Below are 23,521 nucleotides of genomic sequence, written 5' to 3'. Positions count from 1 at the left end.
AGGGAAAATGCAGTGCAGTGAGACGTAAGGGATTGTTTGCAGCAGGACAGCCCCCCAGTGGATGGACGCTGAGGGATGTGGTACTCCCCCAGCAGCTCTCTCATGAGGTTTTCTCTCTACTTTTGGTAGGTAATTACTTTACCTATGGGGGAGAGGGAGTGGGGAGGATGAGGGAGGGGAGAGGATGATGAGGCAGTGGGTAGGTGGGTGAGATATAGTCAATATAATTGCATAATGGAACTGTATGTGATTTGTATGTGAACTGTACGTCCAATTACAAAATAAATCGTGTTCAGTAATCATCTCACCTGTTAGCTGGTGGTGAACTATGTGGCCATTGAGGACAGCAGTGTCGATCAGATGGAAAAATATATTCTTATACCACTTGGTAGTTTTCCGATCGCATTCCACAAAGCTGGTTATCATGTCCGCCTTATCCACTGCCCCCATTTTGAGATTATGGTCAAGCACACAGTCTGGTTTGATCTTTCTCTCTCCCGTCAGGGGGTCCACCTACTGTGTGACCGACATGGTTGCTGTATGGACAGTGGAGAGGACATGGACGTCTTGTTTGTCGTGCCACTTTACTGCCAGCTGTTGACCGTTCTCCTTGAACTCCACCTCACCCTCTGCATCTCCCTGCTTCCGAATGCCTGCATCCCTTTCCTGTTCGACCTGACTGTGCCATAGGCTCCTGTGCTGTTGGAGAGCAGATGCTGGAAGAGTGTGGGCCTGCTGTACCAATTGTCCACATACAAAGTGTGTCCCTTCCCGAGATGAGGAGCCAGCATGGTCATCATCACAGACCCGGACACCCCAAGCCCCTCATTCTGTTGGATGTCAGTGGTGGACCCTGTGTAGACTATAATATCCTGGACAAATCCTGTCTTTACATAGCACATAAAATAACTTGAACCCAAACCTGTGCTTTTTGGAGGGAATATATTGACAGAACGCCAGTCTACCCTTCCATAACATCAGGGACTCAAATGCTGATGTCAGTCAGGCTGGTAAGAACATTTCTTATTTTGTGTAAATGGGCCATTTAGGTTGGCAGTAGCATTGTTGATGAAATGCAGGCATTGCAGCAGAAAAGAGGAAAAGAGGGTGGCAAAGAAGGGAGTTGCAAAGATAGGATCTGTGCTCCAGTATTCTCTTAGGGAGTTCTTCTTCACTATTCACATGAGAAGGACTGTCACCAGGAAAGTTTACATTTCACTAATTGTGGTTGTCACCCATTTAGCGAGTTTCCCCCTCAGTCCTGGCTCTCTCTTCTCCTGTAGCTCCAACGCATAGTGGTTGGTCTCCTCCACTGTGTCTCACACCAGCTCCTCTGTCAGAAACAGCTTGAAGCACTCTGCCTCAGAGGGAAATGGGAAGGGGCTTTGCACTCCAGACTGAGACTCATCAAAGCAAACAGCAGGGCCAGGAGGGATGAAATGGCTGCCGGCCTTCCAGCTACCACAACCTCCTGTACATCCACTGGGACTTCATCAGTGGGCAAGGGGTCCTCAGATTCAGGGTTATCAATGGCTACAAGGTTGGGGGGCAGCTACTCAATGTCACTGTCAAAATCTGATTCCTGACTTTCATACTCTGACTCATTGTCTGAATTTACAAAAATCTCCAAAATTTCCGCATTTGTGAGTTGTCTCCTTTCGAAAGACATTGCTAATGCTATAGCTTAACCCACTAGCTACATACATAAACAACAACACTGAATGGCTCTGAGTGATTGTCAGAGGTTACGTGATAGACTGCCGGCACGCACCACTTACAGTACCAGTCAGAAGTTTGGACACACCTACTCATTCAAGGGTTTTTCTTTATTTTTACTATTTTCTACATTGTAGAATAATAGTGAAGACATCAAAACTATGAAATAACACATATGGAATCATGAAGTAACCAAAAAAGTGTTAAACAAATCAAAATATATTTTATATTTGAGATTCTTCAAATAGCCTCCGTTTGCATTGATGACAGCTTTGCACACTCTTTGCATTCTCTCAACAAGCTTCACCTGGAATGCTTTTCCAACAGTCTTGAAGGAGTTCCCACATATGCTTAGGACTTGTTGGCTGCTTTTCCTTCACTCTGTGGTCCGACTCATCCAAAACCGTCTCAATTGGGTTGAGGTTGGGGAATTGTGGAGGCCAGGTCATCTGAAGCAGCACTCCATCACTCTCCTTCTTGGTAAAATAGCACTTACACAGCCTGGTGGTGTGTTGGGTCATTGTCCTGTTGAAAAACAAATGATAGTCCCACTAAGCCCAAACCAGATGGGATGGCGTATCGCTGCAGAATGCTGTGGTAGCCATGCTGGTTAAGTGTGCCTTGAATTCTAAATAAATCACAGACAGTGTCACCAGCAAAGCACCCCCACACCATAACACCTCCTCCATGCTTTACGGTGGGAACTACACATGTAGAGATCATCCATTCACCCACACCGCGTCTCACAAAGACACGGTGGTTGGAACCAAAAATCTCAAATTTGGACTCCAGACCAAAGGACACATTTCTATTGGTCTAATGTCCATTGCTCGTATTTCTTGGCCCAAGCAGGTCTCATCTTCTTATTGGTGTCCTTTAGTAGTGGTTTATTTGCAGCAATTCGACCATGAAGGCATGATAAACACAGTCCCCTCTGAACAGTTGATGTTGAGATGTGTCCGTGACTTGAACTCTGTGAAGCATTTATTTGGGCTGCAATTCCTGAAGCTGGTAACTCTAATGAATTGATCTTCTGCAGCAGAGGTAACTCTGGGTCTTCCATTCCTGTGGTGGTCCTCATGAAAGACAGTTTCATCATAGCGCTTGATGGTTTTTGCAACTGCAGTTGAAGAAACTTTAAAAGTTCTTGAAATGTTCCATATTGACTGACCTTCATGTCTTAAAGTAATGGGCTCCCGAGTGGCGCAGTGGTCTAAGGCACTGCATCTCAGTGCTTGAGGCGTCACTACAGACCCCCTGGTTCGATTCCAGGCTGTATCCCAACTGGCCGTGATTGGGAGTCCCATAGGGCGGCCCAGCGTCGTCCGAGTTTGGCTGTTGTAGGCCGTCATTGTAAATAAGAATTTGTTCTTAACTGACTTGCCTACTTAAATAAAGGTAAAAAAATAAAAATGATGGACTGTTATTTCTCTTTGCTTATTTGAGCTGTTCTTGCCATAATATGGACTTGGTCTTTTACCAAATAGGGCTATCTTCTGTATTCCCCCCCTACCTTGTCTCAACACAACTGATTGGTTCAAACAAATTAATTCCACAAATTAACTTTTAAGAAGGCACACCTGTTTGTTGAAATGCATTCCAGGTGATTACCTCATGAAGCTGGTTGAGATAATGCCAAGAGTGTGCAAAGCTGTCATCAAGGCAAAAGATGGCTACTTTGAAGAATCTCAAATATAAAATATATTTTGATTTGTTTAACACTTTTTTGGTTACTACATGATTCCATATGTGTTATTTCATAGTTTTGATGTCTTCACTATTATTCTACAATGTAGAAAATAGTAAAAATAAAGAAAAACCCTTGAATGAGTAAGTGTGTACAAACTTTTGACTGGTATTGTATATCAATAAATCATCATCAGAAAATGGTTTGTGTGGTAATTATGTATGTATTTACTGTTTTAATCACGTTTTCAAGTACTGGTGACAAATCATGCATTCTGATTCTTGCATAGATTGTAATGGACACATATGATGTGTGTAAAATACTTTTTTGAAGGTTGTACTGATCATGATGAGCTAATGCTAAGCTAATTGCCAGCTTTGTGTGGAGCCATGTTTGTTGACGTCATACAATGCATTCTGGGTTTCACATAAACGTCTGTCAGACCAAAGATGTTATAAGAAAATGAGGTGAAGGGATAGTTCACTCATCTTTCGAATAAACTTCCGGAAGTGAATAATGGGAAGTGAATGATGGTAGACGACACACCCCCTTCAACATGTACAGTCGTGGTCAAAAATGTTGACAAGTATTGGTCTTCATAAAGTTTGCTGCTTCATTGTTTTTAGATATTTTTGTCAGATGTTACTATGGTATACTGAAGTATAATTACAAGCATTCCATAAGTGTCAAAGGCTTTTATTTACAATTACATTAAGTTTATGCAAAGAGTCAACATTTGCAGTGTTGACCCTTCTTTTTCAAGACCTCTGCAATCTGCCCTGGCATGCTGTCAATTAACTTCTGGGCCGCATCCTGACTGATGGCAGCCCATTCTTGCAAAATCAATGCTTGGAGTTTGTCAGAATTAGTGGGTTTTTGTTTGTCCACCCGCCTCTTGAGGATTGATCACAAGTTCTCAATGGGATTAAGGTCTGGGGAGTTTCCTGGCCATGGACCCAAAATGTCGATGTTTTGTTCCCCGAGCCACTTAGTTATCACTTTTGCCTTATGGCAAGGTGCTCCATCATGCTGGAAAAAGCAAGCTCTGCACTGGTGGTGCCCCGCAGCTGAATCAACTTTAGGAGATGGTCCTGGCGCTTGCTGGACTTTCTTGGGCGCCCTGAAGCCTTCTTCACAACAATTGAACCTCTCTCCTTGAAGTTCTTGATGATCCGATAAATGGTTGATTTAGGTGCAATCTTACTAGCAGCAATATCCTTGCCTGTGAAGCCCTTTTTGTGCAAAGCAATGATGACGGCATGTGTTTCCTTGCAGGTAACCATGGTCAACAGAGGAAGAACAATGATTTCAAGCACCACCCTCCTTTTAAAGCTTCCAGTCTGTTATTCTAACTCAATCAGCATGACAGAGTGATCTCCAGCCTTGTCCTCGTCAACACTCTCACCTGTGTTAACGAGAGAATCACTGACATTACATTTTACATTTTAGTCATTTAGCAGACGCTCTTATCCAGAGCGACTTACAGTTAGTGAATACATATTTTTTTATACTGGCCCCCTGTGGGAATCAAACCCACAACCCTGGCGTTGCAAATGCCATGCTCTATCAACTGAGCTACATCCCTGCCGGCCATTCCCTCCCCTACCCTGGACGACGCTGGGCCAATTGTGCGCCGCCCATGAGTCTCCCGGTCGCGGCCGGCTGAGACAGAGCCTGGATTCGAACCAGGATCTCTAGTGGCACAGTTAGCACTGCGATGCAGTGCCTTAGACCACTGCGCCACTCAGGAGCCCCTCAGGAGCCCATGACATGATGTTAGCTGGTCCTTTTGTGGCAGGGCTGAAATGCAGTGGAAATGTTTTTTCATGGCAAAGAGGGACTTTGCAATTAATTGCAATTCATCTGATCACTCTTCATAACATTCTGGAGTATATGCAAATTGCCATCATAAAAACTGAGGCAGCAGACTTTGTGAAAATTAATATTTGTGTCATTCTCAAAACTTTTGACCACGACTGTATACTGCAAACAGACCAAACCCATCTTGTCTCCTCCTCTTATCTTTGGTTGACGAAAAAAATAAAACATGGCGGAGCACACAAACTACCCATCGTTGGATTACTTTAGATCTTTAGAAAGTGTTTTACTCAATTATTTCGATCAATGGTGAGCTCAACCATGATGTGATGAATTGTAAATAGTAATTGCTATTAGCTAATTCATGTTATGGTTTCTGTCAGCCGAGAGTTAGCTAAATATGACCGCTTGTGTTACATGAATCTTCCCTAGAACTAATGTAGCCTACATTTTCCAGTTTGGATGACTGTGTTATGCTGTCGCTACTTCTGTGAATGTCTGAACATTGCATCCAAAAATAAACTGGTCACATTCAGGACATAATGTTGTAAGGACTGTGTTTGTGCAAAATGTTTCTGTGAAAAAGCAGTATGGTCAGCTCAAGCGCCGACTGTTGCGTCAATCGTAACTGGACGTTCTAAATAAGCATTCTAATCACACCGGTTTGAGCGTACGCTGCAGGGACCACTGTAGAATGATCACAACCGTGTGTTGGTACGTGTCAAAGGGTTAAAAGTGTTGGGCCAGTAATTGAAAGGTTAAAATCCCTTGAGTAAGGCAGTTCTGCCCATGAGTAACCCCCAACAACAACTGCTCCCCGGGTTCCAATTATGTTGATTAAGGCAGCCCCCGCACCTCTCTGATTCAGAGATACATTGCGGTTGAATGCATTCAGTTGTGCAACTGACAAGGTATCCCCTTCCCTTAATCAAATAGACCAGCTAAAGTAATCCTACCATTACAAGACTGTATACTATGTGTGAATACCGTCGCTTGAGGCAAGATGAGCTGCCATCTTGATATATGGGAATATTCTACCTATCTAACTAGCAACCATAAGCAGTACGAACCCAGCCGCCCTGGAGACGCACCGCCGGGTGTTCTCGCTGAAACTAAATGAGTAATCATCTGGTGGGTCTACATTAAAATGTATCCTTATCTAACAAGCAACCTTAAGAAATATGATTCAGCCAACCACCTGCAGCTACAGTGCATTCGGAAAGTATACACACCCCTTGACTTTTTCCACATTTTGTTACATTACAGCCTTATTCTAAAATTGATTAAATTGTTTTTTCCCTTCATCAATCTAAACATAATACCCCATAATGACAGAGCAAAAACAGGTTTCATACATTTTTGCAAATGTATTATAAATCAAAAACAGAAATACCTTATTTATATAAGTATTCAGACCCTTTGTTATAAGACTCGAAATTGAGCTCAGGTGCATCCTCTTTCCATTGATCATCCTTAAGATGTTTCTACAACTTGATTGGAGTCCACCTGTGGTAATTTCAATTGATTGGACATGATTTGGAAAGGCACACACCTGTCTATATAAGATCCCACAGTTGACAGTGCATGTCAGAGCAAAAACCAAGCCATGAGTTTGAAGGAATTGTCCGTAGCGCTCCGAGACAGGATTGTGTCGAGGCACAGATCTGGGGAAGGGTACCAAAACATTTCTGCAGCATTGAAGGTCCCCAAGAACACATTAGCCTCCATCATTCTTAAATAGAAGAAGTTTAGAACCACCAAGACTCTTCCGAGAGCAGGCCGCCTAGCCAAACTGAGCAATCGGGGGACAAGGGTCTTGGTCAAGGAGGTGACCAAGAACCCGATGGTCACTCTGACAGAGCTCCAGAGTTCCTCTGTTGAGATGGGAGAACCTTCCAGAAGGACAACCATCTCTGCAGCACTCCACCAATCAGACCTTTATGGTAGAGTGGCCAGACGGAAGCCACTTCTCAGTAAAAGGCACATGACAGCTTGCTTGGAGTTTGCCAAAAGGCAACTAAAGGACTCTCAGACCATGAGAAACAAGATTCTCTGGTCTGATGAAACCAAGATTGAACTCTTTGGCCTGAATGCCAAGCATCACGTCTGGAGGAAACCTGGCACCATCCGTACGGTGAAGCATGGTGGTGGCAGCATCATGCTGTGGGTATGTTTTTCAGTGGCAGGGACTGGAAGACTAGTCAGGATCGAGGCAACGATGAACGGAGCAAAGTACAGAGAGATCCTTGATGAAAGCTTACTCCAGAGCGCTCAGGACCTCAGACTGGGGCAAAGGTTCACCTTCCAACAGGACAATGAACCTAAGCACACCGCCAAGACAACGCAGGAGTGGCTTCGGGACAATTCTCTGAATGTCCTTGAGTGGCCCAGCCAGAGACCGGACTTGAACCCGATCATGAACATCTCTGGAGAGACCTGAAAATAGCTGTCCAACGATGCTCCCCATTCAACCTGACAGAGCTTGAGAGGATCTGCAGAGAAGAATGGGAGGAACTCCCCAAATACAGGTCTGCCAAGCTTGTAGCGTCATACCCAAGAAGACTCGAGGCTGTAATCGCTGCCAAAGGTGCTTCAACAAAGTACTGAGTAAAGGGTCTGAATACTTATGTAAATGTAATATTTCAGATTTTTATTTTTTATAAATTTGCAAAAGTTCAAAAAAACGGTTTTTGCTTTGTCATTATGGGGTATTGTGTGTATATTGATGAGGAAAAACAACAATTTAATACATTTTAGAATAAGGCTGTAACATAACAAAATGTGGAAAAGTCAAGGGGTCTGAATACTTTCCAAATGCAATGTATTTTATATCAAGTAGCCAGCAAAGACAGCAACATGTAGGCTATTAACCACCGCTGACGCCATCATAGCAAACTTAATGAAACATGGTACTGGCAGGTAAACTCATTGCTGTTTATGAGCTCTCAATAGACCAGCGAAGGTCATTCTACCATTACATGACTGTCTACTAGGCCTATGTGTCAATACTAACTATGTGTAGCATGAGCTAATGCAGCAGTACCGTAAAACTTCAATTAATAACCCGGGCATTTATTTGCTTAAATCACTGAATACAACAGGCGCTTATTAGAGGCAGGCTTTTATTTGAGACAGGCGTCTATTTCCTTAATGCACACATCTTTTGCTCATTTGCATAGTTAATTGTTTGATTCTATCATTCACTTCCAGCATTTTAATCAATTTCTTCATTTCCTGCACTAATGTGTTATAATTTACACACTGTGTCATGTTTATTTTTTCTTGGTATGCCCCCCCCAAAAAATAATAATAATATTGACCGAATAATTATTCTCCTCTTTGACTGTGCATTTTCGGCAGTTCTTACTTTCGCCACTAGATGGCTTGCCGATTTCTAGGGGTCTGTACTCCTGAAGTCGTTGACTGTTTTTGTGCTTGCCAGTTAGCTAGCAGTTCTCAGCTGTTAGCAGCCAATGACTAGCAGTTTCTTACTGGCGATAAAAACAGATGATTGCACCAAAAAAAATTGAGTCATTAATGAATTATTTATTGTCAAAAAAAAAACATTAAACCTCGTAAACAATTCATGGTAATTCATGGTAACCTCGTAAACAATTCATTTATACCCGGCGTTTATTTGAAACAGGCATTTATCTGCTGAAATGTGTGCCGTTGCCCGGATATTTGAGACTGAGTTTAATTGAAGTTTTACAGTGTCTATTTCTCATATGACACACCGCCAGGTACCCTCGATGAGGCAACATGAGCTGTCATCTTGGTAAATGGGAAATATTCTACCTATCTAATCAGGCAACCGTAAATATTGTCAACGCGCCTGCCAGGAACTTAGCCAACCGCCTGCAATAAAGATGCACCGCCGGGTGGCTTCGCTGAGACAGGATGAGCTGTTATCTTGGTATATGAGGATATTCTATCTATGCGACATAGCTACTGGACCACAGGGCAGACACAATCATGATCATATAGCAATACTGCAGGAACTCATGTAGGCTCCACAATCTCAGAATCAATCAAATGTAAGATCGTAGCAGCAGAGGATCATGGGCCCATGATCTTGAGGGTGAAGCCGGGATCAACTGAGAAGCAGTAGCAGCGCCGATGAAGAATTGGGCGGCCCTTAGCTCAGAGCTAGCCCGCAGTGCTTACGAAGGAACCAGAGCCGTGATGAGTTCCATTATCTTGTCATTGTTTGCCAGCATCAATGTTGAACAGAGATTCACCAGGTGCCGCCCATGCTCAGCATGCAGGCAGCATAACATGAAAGAGAGGACAAAGCAGTGTTAGTTCTGGTGATGACGACTGATGTCAAACGGCGGCACACCAAAATGCTTTTTTTTTTAAGGACAAAAAGACGTCACCTCATTTCACCTTTTTATTTTTGGCTGGGCTGACTTACGCGTTTCAGAAGTTATGCCTTCATCAGACGATCAAGAGATGTGCCAAAGCCATTGTTGTTGTTGTTGTTTTTGTTTTTTTATATACACTGCTCAAAAAAATGAAGTGAACACTTAAACAACACATCCTAGATCTGAATGAATGAAATAATCTTATTAAATACTTTTTTCTTTACATAGTTGAATGTGTTGACAACAAAATCACACAAAAATTATCAATGGAAATCAAATGTATCAACCCATGGAGGTCTGGATTTGGAGTCACACTCAAAATTAAAGTGGAAAACCACTCTACAGGCTGATCCAACTTTGATGTAATGTCCTTAAATCAAGTCAAAATGAGGCTCAGTAGTGTGTGTGGCCTCCACGTGCCTGTATGACCTCCCTACAACGCCTGGGCATGCTCCTCATGAGGTGGCGGATGGTCTCCTGAGGGATCTCCTCCCAGACCTGGACTAAAGCATCCACCAACTCCTGGACAGTCTGTGGTGCAACGTGGCGTTGGTGGATAGAGCGAGACATGATGTCCCAGATGAGCTCAATTGGATTAGGGTCTGGGGAACGGGCGGGCCAGTCCATAGCATCAATGCCTTCCTCTTGCAGGAACTGCTGACACACTCCAGCCACATGAGGTCTAGCATTGTCTTGCATTAGGAGGAACCCAGGGCCAATCGCACCAGCATATGGTCTCACAAGGGGTCTGAGGATCTCATCTCGGTACCTAATGGCAGTCAGGCTACCACTGGCGAGCACATGGAGGGCTGTGCGGCCCCCCCCAAAGAAATGCCACCCCACACCATGACTGACCCACCGCCAAACCGATCATGCTGGAGGATGTTGCAGGCAGCAGAACGTTCTCCACGGCGTCTCCAGACTCTGTCACGTCTGTCACATGTGCTCAGTGTGAACCTGCTTTCATCTGTGAAGAGCACAGGGCACCAGTGGCGAATTTGCCAATCTTGGTGTTCTCTGGCAAATGCCAAACGTCCTGCACGGTGTTGGGCTGTAAGCACAACCCCCACCTGTGGACGTCGGGCCCTCATACCACCCTCATGGAGTCTGTTTCTGACCGTTTGATCAGACATATGCACATTTGTGTCCTGCTGGAGGTCATTTTGCAGGGCTCTGGCAGTGCTCCTCCTGCTCCTCCTTGCACAAAGGCGGAGGTAGCGGTCCTGCTGCTGGGTTGTTGCCCTCCTACGGCCTCCTCCACGTCTCCTGATGTACTGGCCTGTCTCCTGGTAGGGCCTCCATGCTCTGGACACTACGCTGACAGACACAGCAAACCTTCTTGCCACAGCTCGCATTGATTTGCCATCCTGGACGAGCTGCACTACCTGAGCCACTTGTGTGGGTTGTAGACTCCGTCTCATGCTACCACTAGAGTGAAAGCACCGCCAGCATTCAAAAGTGACCAAAACATCAGCGAGGAAGCATAGGAACTGAGAAGTGGTCTGTGGTCACCACCTGCAGAACCACTTCTTTATTGGGGGTGTCTTGCTAATTGCCTATAATTTCCACCTGTTGTCTATTCCATTTGCACAACAGCATGTGAAATGTATTGTCAATCAGTGTTGCTTCCTAAGTGGACAGTTTGATTTCACAGAAGTGTGATTGACTTGGAGTTACATTGTGTTGTTTAAGTGTTCCCTTAATTTTTTTGAGCAGTGTATATATGCAGGTGCCTAGGTGATAATTACAATTGCACACATCTGTGTGAGGGCGGAACATAGTGGTAATAAAAAAATTACTAAACCAACAATTGTTAGAATATATACTGAACAAAAATATGAATGTAACATGTAAGTGTTGGTCCCATGTTTCATCAGCTGAAATAAAAGATCCCAGAAATGTTCCATATGCACAAAAACGTATTTCTCACAAATGTTGTGCACACATTTGTTTACATCTGTGTTAGTGAGCATTTCTCATTTGCCAAGATAATCCATCCACCTGACAGGTGTGGCATATGAAGAAGCTGATTAAACAGCTTGATCATTACACAGGTGCACCTTGTGCTGGGGAAAATAAAAGGCCATTCTGAAATGTGCAGTTTTGTCACAGATGTCTCAAATTTTGAGGGAGCGTGCAATTGGCATGCTGACTGCAGGAATGTCCACCAGAGCTGTTGCCAGAGAAATGAATGTTAATTTATCTACCGTAAACCACCTCCAACATTGTTTTAGAGAATTTGGCAGTACGTCCAACCTGACTCACAACCGCAGACCACGTGTAACCATGCCTGTGGGATTGCTGAGACCAGCCACCTGGACAGCTGATGAAACTGAGGAGTATTTTCTGTCTGTAATAAACCTCTTTTGTGGGGGAAAACGAATTCTGATTGGCTGTGCCTGGCTCCCCAGTGGGTCGGCCTGGCTCCCAAGTGGGTGGGCCTATGCCCCTGCCCAGTCATGTGAAATCCATAGATTAGGGCTCAATTGACTGATTTCCTTATATGAACTGTAACTCAGTAAAATCGTTGAAATTGTTGCATGTTGTGTTTATATTTTTGTTCAGTATACATACAAATACATATACAAATACACAGATCAGCAGAATAAACTCGATAAATAGCATCATGATGACATGTAGGAATATTGCCGCATTTAGTTACTTCCTATTGCACAGTAAAGCCTACAAAAATAGATGCTTTGGGGTATAAAAAAATATACATCTGGATACAAAGATTGTAATTGAATGTAGGAAAATATACATATGTGACCCACCGCCTTGATTCGGTCTTATGTAGCAAAATTTGAAATTGTGTTTTTTACATTAGATAAAAGTAGAGACTCAGAGCTACAACATGGTATTTCATTCACTGCAGTGTATGGGAAAGTAATTCTGCTTTGAAAGTTGATAAACTTGTAACCACACTTTAGAGAAAATGGCCCTTGAATGTTTTGGTACACCTATTGGAGAGCTCTTCTTTGTTTACACCCATTCAGCATCGTTCACACCCTCTTAAGCCTTAGCCCCACCCATATCTTTACAACACTTTATCTAGTCCTTGGTCTATATCGTAATCTGACTTTGAAAGTGTCCAGATAAAAAGTATTGTTATTATTAGATGATGCTTACCCAGACTACCCCCCAGACATATATAGCTAAGTGGATGGACATGTACACATGTTCATGAAATACAATAGCTACAAAACCATAATCCCAACCCATAGCTAGTATAAACATATTGTCATAGGTAGCCACTATGCATGAAATGCTGGAGTTTGAACCTGCTGGTTGCTAAAGCTAACCAACTAGGTTCAATGTTAGCTAGCTAACATTAGGCTATAACTAGCAATGCAAATGGATTTCTGAGATACAAATAATATTACTACACAGATCAGATGCGTAGCGATAGCTAGCGAGCCAGCCAGCAATCTAACGTTCGCTAACTAGCGAACAGTACGCTTTAACTTGCAATAAAAACAACTTTCTGACAAAATTAGAAAAGTATAACATGTGTGAACAGAACCGGTCACCTTAAATAGACCACCAAATAAGGTAGGTGTGATTGTTACTAGCATCTAATTAGTGCAATCTCAGCTGATGCGGGCACTTGGGTTCCCTTTCTGAACTGGCTTCGCTTTATATAGGGAGGATGAATTCAAATAGGAGCCGATGCAGACTTAGGAAATGTATGCGCTTTTTACACGTTTTGATTTAAACACTTCTCAGTATTTGGTATTGACTTACCCTATACACTTGTGCAAAAAGGTTTGCGGGTGTGGCTTAATTGTGTGCACTGAATAAATCTAATGAAATCCCAGAAAACACTTCCCTGGCTAACCAAACTCCTTGCTCTGGCCAAACACTACGCCACGCCCACGGATGTTAGTTTCTTCACCGAAGTGAGGCTGGAACTGAGTACCTCCCCAACAATTACTAGAACGCACACACATTCTAACGGTTCTGATTGGTCCCACAAACCGATGGGTTGGGCCAGAGCCAGAACACACGTTAGTAAAGCGGCATTTTGAAAATTAATCATTGGCTTTGATATGGATTGGTTAGAAATTATCCAATCGCTGATTACTTTGTTTTGTACAACATCCCTCATTTTGATGTCACCACAAATGACTTCAACGATAGCAGTCTCAGACTGAAGTATTCATCGAACATACAGCAGCTGAATAATTCAGTTTGAGTCTTCAGGCAAAGTAAACACACCCACTACGTGGCCTACCAATTTGATCAGGGAGTATTTATTCAATTTGTTTATCTGTTCATTTATCTAAAGCAATCCCTTTAAATACTGTGTACTGTACCTTTAATTTGAATTTGATCAGCACAACATTAGAATGTAACCTATGGAGAATGAGTTCAGAATGGAGATCAATGAAAGATAGCGATAAAAACAAATGCATATTTATCTCCGTTTCAGAACCCATGCATGGATTTCAAAACACTGATATTTGACAATATGTACTGTATGTTTAGGTAAGTTTTAATGAACCCTAGGCTACTTCATGGAAAAATAGGGTTTAGAGAGCATTTACGTACGAAAAAAACAACAACTGTGGTTTGATTAATTGAGAAAATTGCCACATTCAGTTCTTCAAGCCATGGTAATGTTGGAAGATTAGTGCACATAGAATTATAATAGGGAGAATAATGTACAATAGTATACCCTGGCCTGTTGCCTGCACTGACCCTGGAACTGTGTGATAACACGGGCAAAGTATTGCGTCATGCATCAAGTCAAACTGTTGTGGGCTTGGTCATAATGATTTAATTAGCCTACATGTAAATATATATATATATATATATATATATATATATATATATTACTAGTGATCCTCAGCAACACCCACACGGACGTGGTTAAACGAAAAACAACCTAATGAAATGAAATGATACAAACCGTATACCAACAATGGAACTAACAGTAAATTGGGAGTTAAACATGTGTGGTTATTACTGACGGACGGTCGATACTGATAGTGGCTAATATTTAAACCTCTTAAATGTAAAGTCTCATTTTTAGGGAGCCTGCGTGATTCTGGTACCGGTTACGACTAACATTTTCACTTATAAATAGATCGGTGGATAGCGTGGATCGAAATGGCTTGCGTTGAGCTGTAGCTCTGATTCTAAAGGAGAAGGAGGATGTCTAATCTGCCTGTGTGAAGCAGGATGTGAAATCTGACACCACTTGAAGCTGGGATGTCCCTCCTACCATTTGATTCGCTCTTCCGACTGTCCATAAACTCCTGGTTGAACCTTACATCACAGCCACTAACAGCCAGTAATCTAAAATAATTAATTGATTTTGAACAAAAAACACTTTCTGTTTGTCATAGACGGACAAGGTTAATATGAGATGAAAGGCGAGTTCCTAACGAGTTCAGAAAGCCAAGCTAGAGCTATGTGAGACGTTCACAGTCATTAGGGCAGACGTTTTGATCAACAGAAACTTTTAGAAAAATTGCCAGTCATGTTATGCTTTTCAGTTTGCTTCCATGACTGGTTTCACACTCGTTTTCAGTGATCAAAATGAATAATAATCTAAAACAATTGCTATCTGTATGTACAATCCCCTTTCTCAAAATGGATTACTAATTTACCTAGTTATTATCAATAGCTCTTCTCAATGTCTACATTACAGTGCATGGAGAATGATGTTATTTCTATTCGGGGGGAAAAAGTAAATGTTTTTCCACTTGCAACCGACAGGTTTGCTCGACCTTTTTCATGGTTTCCTCGCGCTTAAAAGGTGGTGTAATGAGGGAATTGCAGTGCGTTCAGAAAGTATTCAGACCCCTTGACTTTTAAAAAAAAAAAATCCCCCACATTTTTCCACATACAGCCTTATTCTAAAATTGATTCAATCGTTTTTTCCCCTCATCAATGTACACACAATACCCCATAATGACAAAGCAAAAACAGTTTTTTTTAGAAATGTTTGCAAATGTATTAAAAATAAAAAAAACGTAAATATTATATTTACATAAGTACTCAGACCCTTTACTCAGTACTTTGTTGAAGCACCCTTGGCAGCGATTACAGCCTCAAGTCTTCTTGGGTATGATGCTACGAGCTTGGCACACCTGTATTTGGGGAGTTTCTCCCGAGTGGCGCAGTGGTATAAGGCACTGCATCGCAGTGCTAGCTGTGCCACTCGAGATCCTGGTTTGAGTCCAGGCTCTGTCGCCGCCGGCCGCATCCGGGAGACCCATGGGCGGCGCACAATTGATCCAGCGTCGTCCAAGGTAGGGGAGGGTTTGGCCGGCAGGGATGTGGGTTCGTTTCCCACGGGGGGCCAGTATAACAATAAATATAAATAAAAATATGTATGCATTCACTAACTGTAAGTCGCTCTAGATAAGAGCGTCTGCTAAATGACTAAAATGTAAATGTAAAATGTATTTGGGGAGTTTCTCTCATTCTTCTCGGCAGATCCTCTCAAGCTCTGTCAGGTTGGATGGGGAGCGTCGCTGCACAGCTATTTTCAGGTCTCTCCAGAGATGTTCGATCGGGTTCAAGTCCGGGCTCTGGCTGGGCCACTCAAGGACATTCTGAGACTTGTTCCGAAGCCACTCCTGCGTTGTCTTGGCTGTGTGCTTAGGGTCATTGTCCTGTTGGAAAGTGAACCTTCGCCCCAGTCTGCGGTCCTGAGCGCTCTGGAGCAGGTTTTCATCAAGGATATTTTTCTGTACTTTTCTCCGTTCATCTTTCCCTCGATCCTGACTAGTCTCCCAGTCCCTACCACTGAAAAACGTCCCCACAGCATGATGCTGCCACCACCATGCTTCACCGTAGGGATGGTGCCAGGTTTCCTCCAGACGTGACGCTTTGCATTCAGGCCAAGAGTTCAATCTTGGTTTCATCAAACCATAGAAACTCGTTTCTCATGGTCTGAGAGTCCTTTAGTTGCCTTTTGGCAAACTCCAAGCGGGCTGTCATGTGCCTTTTACTGAGCAACGCTCCCCATCCAACCTGACAGAGCTTGAGAGGATCTGCAGAGAAGAATGGGAGAAACTCCCCAAATACAGGTGTGCCAAGCTCGTAGCATCATGCCCAAGAAGACTCAAGGCTGTAATCGCTGCCAAAGGTGCTTCAACAAAGTACTGAGTAAAGGGTCTGAATACTTATGTAAATGTGATATTTCATTTTGTATTATTTTGTATTTTTTATGGGCCAACATTTCTACAAACCTGTTTTTGCTCTGTCATTATGGGGTATTGTGTGTATTTAATCAAGTTTAGAATAAGGCTGTAACATAACAAAATGTGGAAAAAGTCTAGGGGTCTGAATACTTTCCGAATGCACTGTAAAATTCATCTGATTTTTCTACACATTATGATCTCTTAACATTATCTTTATGAGTAATGTAGTAGTATACTTTCTCCAGGAACATTTGCACCCACCTCTTGGGGTGGGAGCTTTCTCTAACCTTCAGCTATACAGGTCAAATACTCTCACCTTATTGAGAGAAGCTCAGGCCTACCAGTCTGCTCCTGAAAGCACATTACAACATGACTGGCATTCCTTGCAGAGGTTTGGCTCAGGTTTTCCCAGGAGGGGATCAAGTAAGGCTGCCAAAGCTCCTTATTTACTCTATGAACCCTGAATAGATCGGAGGTTGGTCGCAGTCCAGGCACAATGTCTTGTCATGCGCTTGCTTGCTCCTCTGTAGTGAAAATCAAGTGGACTTTTTATGACCGCAGATGAGGTCAATTAAATGAGATCTTTTATCAACTCAGGGATGATGTATATGAGGTTTCCCAACTGGCGGCCCACGGGTGGTTTTATTTGGCCCCCCAAGTTTATTTTATATATTTTTTAATAAAACAAAAATGGTGTGGAATTTTCATTGTTGGACATACACTGAACAAAATATAAACGCAACATGGAAACTGTTGGTCCCATGTTTCATGAGCGGAAATAAAAGATCCCACAAATGTTCCATTAGCACAAAACGCTTATTTCTCTCAAATGTTGTGCACAAATTAGTTTACATCCCTGTTAGTGAGCATTTCTCCTTTGATAAAATAATCCATCCACCTGACAGGTGTGGCATATCAATAATCTGATTAAACAGCATGATCATTACACAGGTGCACCTTGTGCTAGGAACAATAAAAGGCCACTAAAATGTGCAGTTTTGTTACACAACACAATGCCACAGATGTATCACATTTTGAGGGAGTGTGCAATTGGAATGCAGGAATGTCCACCAGAGCTGTTGCCAGAGAATTGAATGTTCATTTCTCTACCATAAGCCGCCTCCAACGTCATTTTAGAGAATTTGTCAGTACGTCCAACCGCAGAACACGTGTATGGCGTCATGTGGGCAAGTGGTTTGCTGATGTCAATGTTGTGAACAGAGTGCCCCATGGTAGCGATTTGGTTATGGTAAGGGCAGGCATAATCTACAGACAACAAACAATTTGAAAGCAATTTGAATGCACAAAAATACCGTGATGAGATCCTGAGGCCCATTGTGAGGCCCATTTTTTTAAAGGTATCTGTGACCAATAGATGCATATCTGTATTCCCAGTCGTGGAATCGATAGATTAGGGCCTAATGAATTTATTTCAATTGACTGATTTCTTCATATGAACTCTAACTCAGTAAAATCAATGAAATTGTTGCATGTTGCGTTTATATTTTTGTTCAGTATAAAAGACTGTAAAAACACCAGGAAATCTGCTCAGATTTTCATTTAAGAAATCTGTTCCCAAGTATTCCCACACATAATAGAGAGACGTGATCGTATACAAATGTAAGCAAGGTTTGAAATTATTATGTTTTAGTCAAACATTATATCTGTTTAGGCTTCTTGCGGTCAATTTGCAGTCTACAAATTATTTGTAATTATGTTCCGGCCCCCTGACCATCCGCTCCAGAAAGAAATCGGCCCGTGGCTGAATCTAGTTGAGGATCCCTGATGTATAGGTATGTTGTACAATAAAAGCATGTGCTGACATGTACATAGGTATGACTTTTATTAGTAAAAATATATTTTGATGAAACAAACAAATTGACACAAAATTGTATGAACAATGAGATAACAGTTTAAAACCTGACCAAACTTCGTACCTTACAAAGCTGCTTCATGACAGGTGTATAGTAAGCATCCCATCATTGTATGCTTTGGAGCTTCTACACTGTCAGCGTATCACATAGGTAGTGCAAGCCACTTTATCAAGTGTTTGATGGGCAGGAGATGCATGCCGGTGTGTATAAAATAGACCAGAAGCATAATTTCACTCATAACTTCATTCACATGCTGCTCATGCATCCAGTATAGCAAGCTGGATTGACAGTATGAGCGTACCAGTTCCACCCGACGCCTGGATAAAGTAGCCACTCTGTTAGGCCTTGCCACCAGAAAATACCACTGTTACCTCATATGTAAAGTGTAGCTTGCTGGTAAAAATTGTCAGTCACATTGTACATTGAACTTCGAATAGGCAGAAAGTAGTGTTGTGTTGAAGACCACCTAAAGCGAGACCGATTCAAGACCAAGACCAGAGCAAATCGAGTCCGAGTCAAGACCAAGACCGGAGGGGGGGAGACCGAGTCAAGACCGAGACCGGGAGGGGGACAAGGGGTCAAGACTGAGACCATGATTGTAATTTTGTCAATTCACCACCATAATCAGAGTTCAGAATGTTCAGTATTTCTATGTTCATATTTAAGAAGAACATATGGATTCTTTAGACATTCAGAATGGTGAGAAAATGCGTGCTGAGGGCAAGTAGAGCCACTCTACAAATGATTACCAACCCAAACAGAATGGGGAACAATGAGGACCTTCTACACCTTCTACAATTCTAATTATATTATTATTTTCAGTGATGTTATAATTTAATCGCTTCAGTTTTTGTTGGAAAGAAAAGTGTTAACACTGAAGAGACTAAAATATCTAATCAGGATTTTTCTTTGGTGGTCTCAGTGGAGATAAATCTAGCTGGCTAAATCAGCCATTGGCTAGGCCATCAGAAGCTAGATAGAAGTCATCTGCCGTTCAACTGTATTAGGGCAGAAGTTTGGAGAGACAGATGAACCAATCACATTATGACTTGTAATGGGTTTTTACAAAAACGTATAGAAACTTCTGCCTTCTCGAAGGCCAACAGGTCACTGCGCAATAGCAAGCAGTAGTTTTCCCACGGTCTAGCTAGCTAGCTTTTGTTGTAGGCTAGTTTGCAGTGGCTGCAGCAGGTGTTATCGAAGAGGAAGTTGTTGCTAGTTTGTTAGCTTCTCACTTTTCAAGAATAACTTTCAACAAGAAGTTACGTTTCAAATTATCGTCATCTGGTGAGTGGAACTATATTTTTTTTATTGCAGCTCGCTTGTGGTTGTTAGCCATCTCTTTGAAAATGACCTGTGTGAAACATTGTTGCATTTAATTTTGATCACTGGTTATTTTATGTGTTAAACGTGAAATGTTTTTTGCAATGGGTAGTAATAGTTGTACATTTCGATGGGGAAATGCTTAGCCTAAGGTTGTATTTTTGTATTCTTATGATTGGTACCTACTGGCTTTTTATGTCCTTTAACATCAGTGGTGTAGTAGTGCCTGGAGAACTTTTCCTATAGATTTTTCAGATTTTCACTCTCAAAATCACACTTTTTCATTTTGAAAAATGACAAGAATGTGATGTTGTAAGTCCACAACCAGGCTTAAACCACATCGGGAGACCATTTTTGAGTTCTGGGAAAAAATAAAAAATAAAAATATATATTTTTGGAGGTTGTAGTTGCCCCTTAATTCAATTGAGCAAAACAATTGCACTCCCCATTGATACAAAATCAGCATGATACACTATATATACAAAAGTATGTGGACACCCCATCAAATTAGTGGATTCGTCTATTTCAGCCACACCTGTGTATAAAATCAAGCACACAGCCATGCAATCTCCATAGACAAACATTTGCAGTAGAATTACCTTACTGAAGAGCTCAGTGACATTCAACGTGGGGCCATCATAGGATGCCGCCATTCCAACAAGTCAGTTCATCAAATTTCTGCCTGTTAGAGCTTCCCCGGTCAACTGTAAGTGCTGTTATTGTGAAGTGGAAATGTCTAGGAGCAACAACAGCTCAGCCGCGAAGTGGTAGGCCACACAAGCTCCCAGAACGGGACCGCCGAGTGCTGAAGCGCATAGTGCATAAAAATCATCTGTCCTCGGTTGCAACACTCACTACCGAGTTCCAAACTGCCTCTGGAAGCAACGTCAGCACAAGAACTGTTCATCTGGAGCTTCATGAAATGGGTTTCCATGGCAGAGAAGACGCACACAAGCCTAAGATCACCATGCGCAATGCCGAGCGTCGGCTGGAGTGGTGTAAATCTCGCCGCCATTGGACTCTGGAGCAGTGGAAATGCGTTCTCTGGAGTGATGAATCACGCTTCACCATCTGGCAGTCCGACAGACAAATCTGGGTTTGGCGGATGCCAGGAGAACGCTACCTGCCCCAATGCATAGTGCCAACTGTAAAGTTTGGTGGAGGAGGAATAATGGTCTTGGGCTGTTTTTCATGGTTCGGGCTAGACCCGTCAGTTCCAGTGAAGGGAAATCTTAACGCTACAGCATACAATGACATTCTAGATGATTCTGTGCTTCCAACTTTGTGGCAACAGTTTGGGGAAGGCCCTTTCCTGTTTCAACATGACAATGCCCCCGTGCACGAAGCGAGGTCTATACAGAAATTGTTTGTTGAGATCGGTGTGGAAGAACTTGACTGGCCTGCACAGAGCTCTGACCTCAACCCCATCGAACACCTTTGGGAAGAATGGAACGCCGACTGCGATCCAGGCCTAATCGCCCAACAACAGTGCCGACCTCACTAATGCTCTTGTGGCTGAATGGAAGCAAGTCACCGCAGCAATGTTCCAACATTTAGTGGAAAGCCTTCCCAGAAGAGTGGAGGCTGTTATAGCAGCAAAGGGGGGACCAACTCCATATTAATTCCAATGATTTTGGAATGAGATGTTCGACAAGCACGTGTCCACATACTTTTGGTTATGTAGTGTATCATTCTGTCAGGTAGGCCTACTTTGCAGTAAAGATTTAATTGGGACGTTTTTTTTGGTAAGGCCTTTAGAAATGTCCATGCAAACAGCGCAAGATGACTGAATTCCATATCGCAAATAGCCTACTAACCAAGACTTTGGACTAAACATTTTCATTACCTGGTTTGAATACCCATTGTTGCCTTAGTTAGCATTTACTGGTATATATCATAAGTTGAAACGTCTTTCCTACCTACCCTATCGGCCACCGATGTCATTCTTCTGTGAGCTGCTCCATGCAACAACCAGTTAAGAGCTGCGTGCTCTTGCTGCCTGCAGATGATATTCCGCTGAAGCAAGGCTATGTGTGCGGCGTGCAAGTGAATATATTTCACTCGCTTTGCGATTGTGTAGGCTACATTGTGCATGATTTCTCTATTGTACTACATAATTGGTAAATCGTATACTTCCAGTACACTACTTTGATACGCATCTGTGTGGATTAGAAAGTGAGTATATGCAATGCTAGTGAGTGCCACAGGAGGTTGGTGGCACCTTAAATGGGGAGGATGGGCTCGTGGTAATGGCTGGAGCGGTCTCGGGAAGAAATTACGAGTCCTCACTGTCCGAGACTGAGTCAAGACAGAGTAAAAATGTATCCGAGACAAGACAGAGACACTCAATATGTCGTCTGGAGTATGTGGTCTCCAGACCGGTCTTGAGTACTACAACACTGGCAGAAAGGGCTTTGCGGTTTCAGTCCCTAATCCCTTACACCCCATGTTACCGAAGAGTTTGTCTTTTATGTTAACTCAGCAGCATAGACATTCCTCGCGATGGTGACTCTTACACAGTGAAATGTTACACAGTGAATGTTTTCATTCACTACTTCACAGGAGAGGCATTTGAACGTTTATTTAATTTATTTTATAAAAATGTGTTTTGGGGCAGAAATGCCTTCTGGAACATGTGAACTTTTATGTGCCTTAAAAACGAACTTGTATGCCATCTGTAAATACGAATAAAATTGTTAAATTACGAGCCTAGTTGGTTTAGCCACGGAAAAAGACAGGAACCTTCCCGCTAGCCATGATTGGCTGAGATATTGGATGGGCTGGACATGCCGAGCGATGAGTTCAGATTGGTCTGCCATGTAGCACCCTTCTGTCTATAACATGAGATGCTTAGTATGTGTAGGTAATCCTTTCTAGTGGCTTTTTAAAAAAAGATATCACAAAGAACTGCACAAGTGTTACCAAGGCTCTCCACTTTCTGGAGGACCGAGTTTTGAAATCAGTGGAATGCCCAGTGGAAGCAGAGTATTATAGCTAAGGAGATTCAGGCGTTTGATTGCAAATGCGGAGGCGGTCGAAAAGAGAACACAGAAGGCTGTTGTATAAAACACCTGTCTGGATTACATCTTCAAACTAAGGGCAACCATGGCATCCGTGACAGAGATGGAGAAGCGTTCCTCCATGCATATGGTTAAGAGAGTCTGGCTAGCTACATTTTCAGATATTATACGTTTCTAATTTTGTCAGAAAGTCAATTTCATTGTTTAAAGTTAAAGTGTACTGTTAGCTAGCTAGCTAACGTTAGCTCGCTGGTTGGCTCACTAGCTAACATTACGTGTATGATCTGTGTAGTAATGTTATTCGTATCTCAGAGCCATTTGCATTGCTAGTTATAGCCTAATGTTAGCTAGCTAGCTAACATTGAACCTAGCTAGTTGGTTAGCCTTAGCTACCTGTAGATTCATGCAGGGTAGTAACGTTATGAGTTGGGATTATGGTTCATTGTTTAGCTAACTAGCTAGCTACATGTCTAAACAAAAGACTACATTATGCAAGTAACCATTTCACTGTATCGTTTACACCTGCTTTTAGTTGCCTGGTTTGCTAGATTGACATATA

This window comes from Coregonus clupeaformis, chromosome 19, assembly GCF_020615455.1.
Source record: "Coregonus clupeaformis isolate EN_2021a chromosome 19, ASM2061545v1, whole genome shotgun sequence".
Lineage (NCBI taxonomy): Eukaryota > Metazoa > Chordata > Actinopteri > Salmoniformes > Salmonidae > Coregonus > Coregonus clupeaformis.
Note: the sequence above shows the minus strand (reverse complement) of the source record.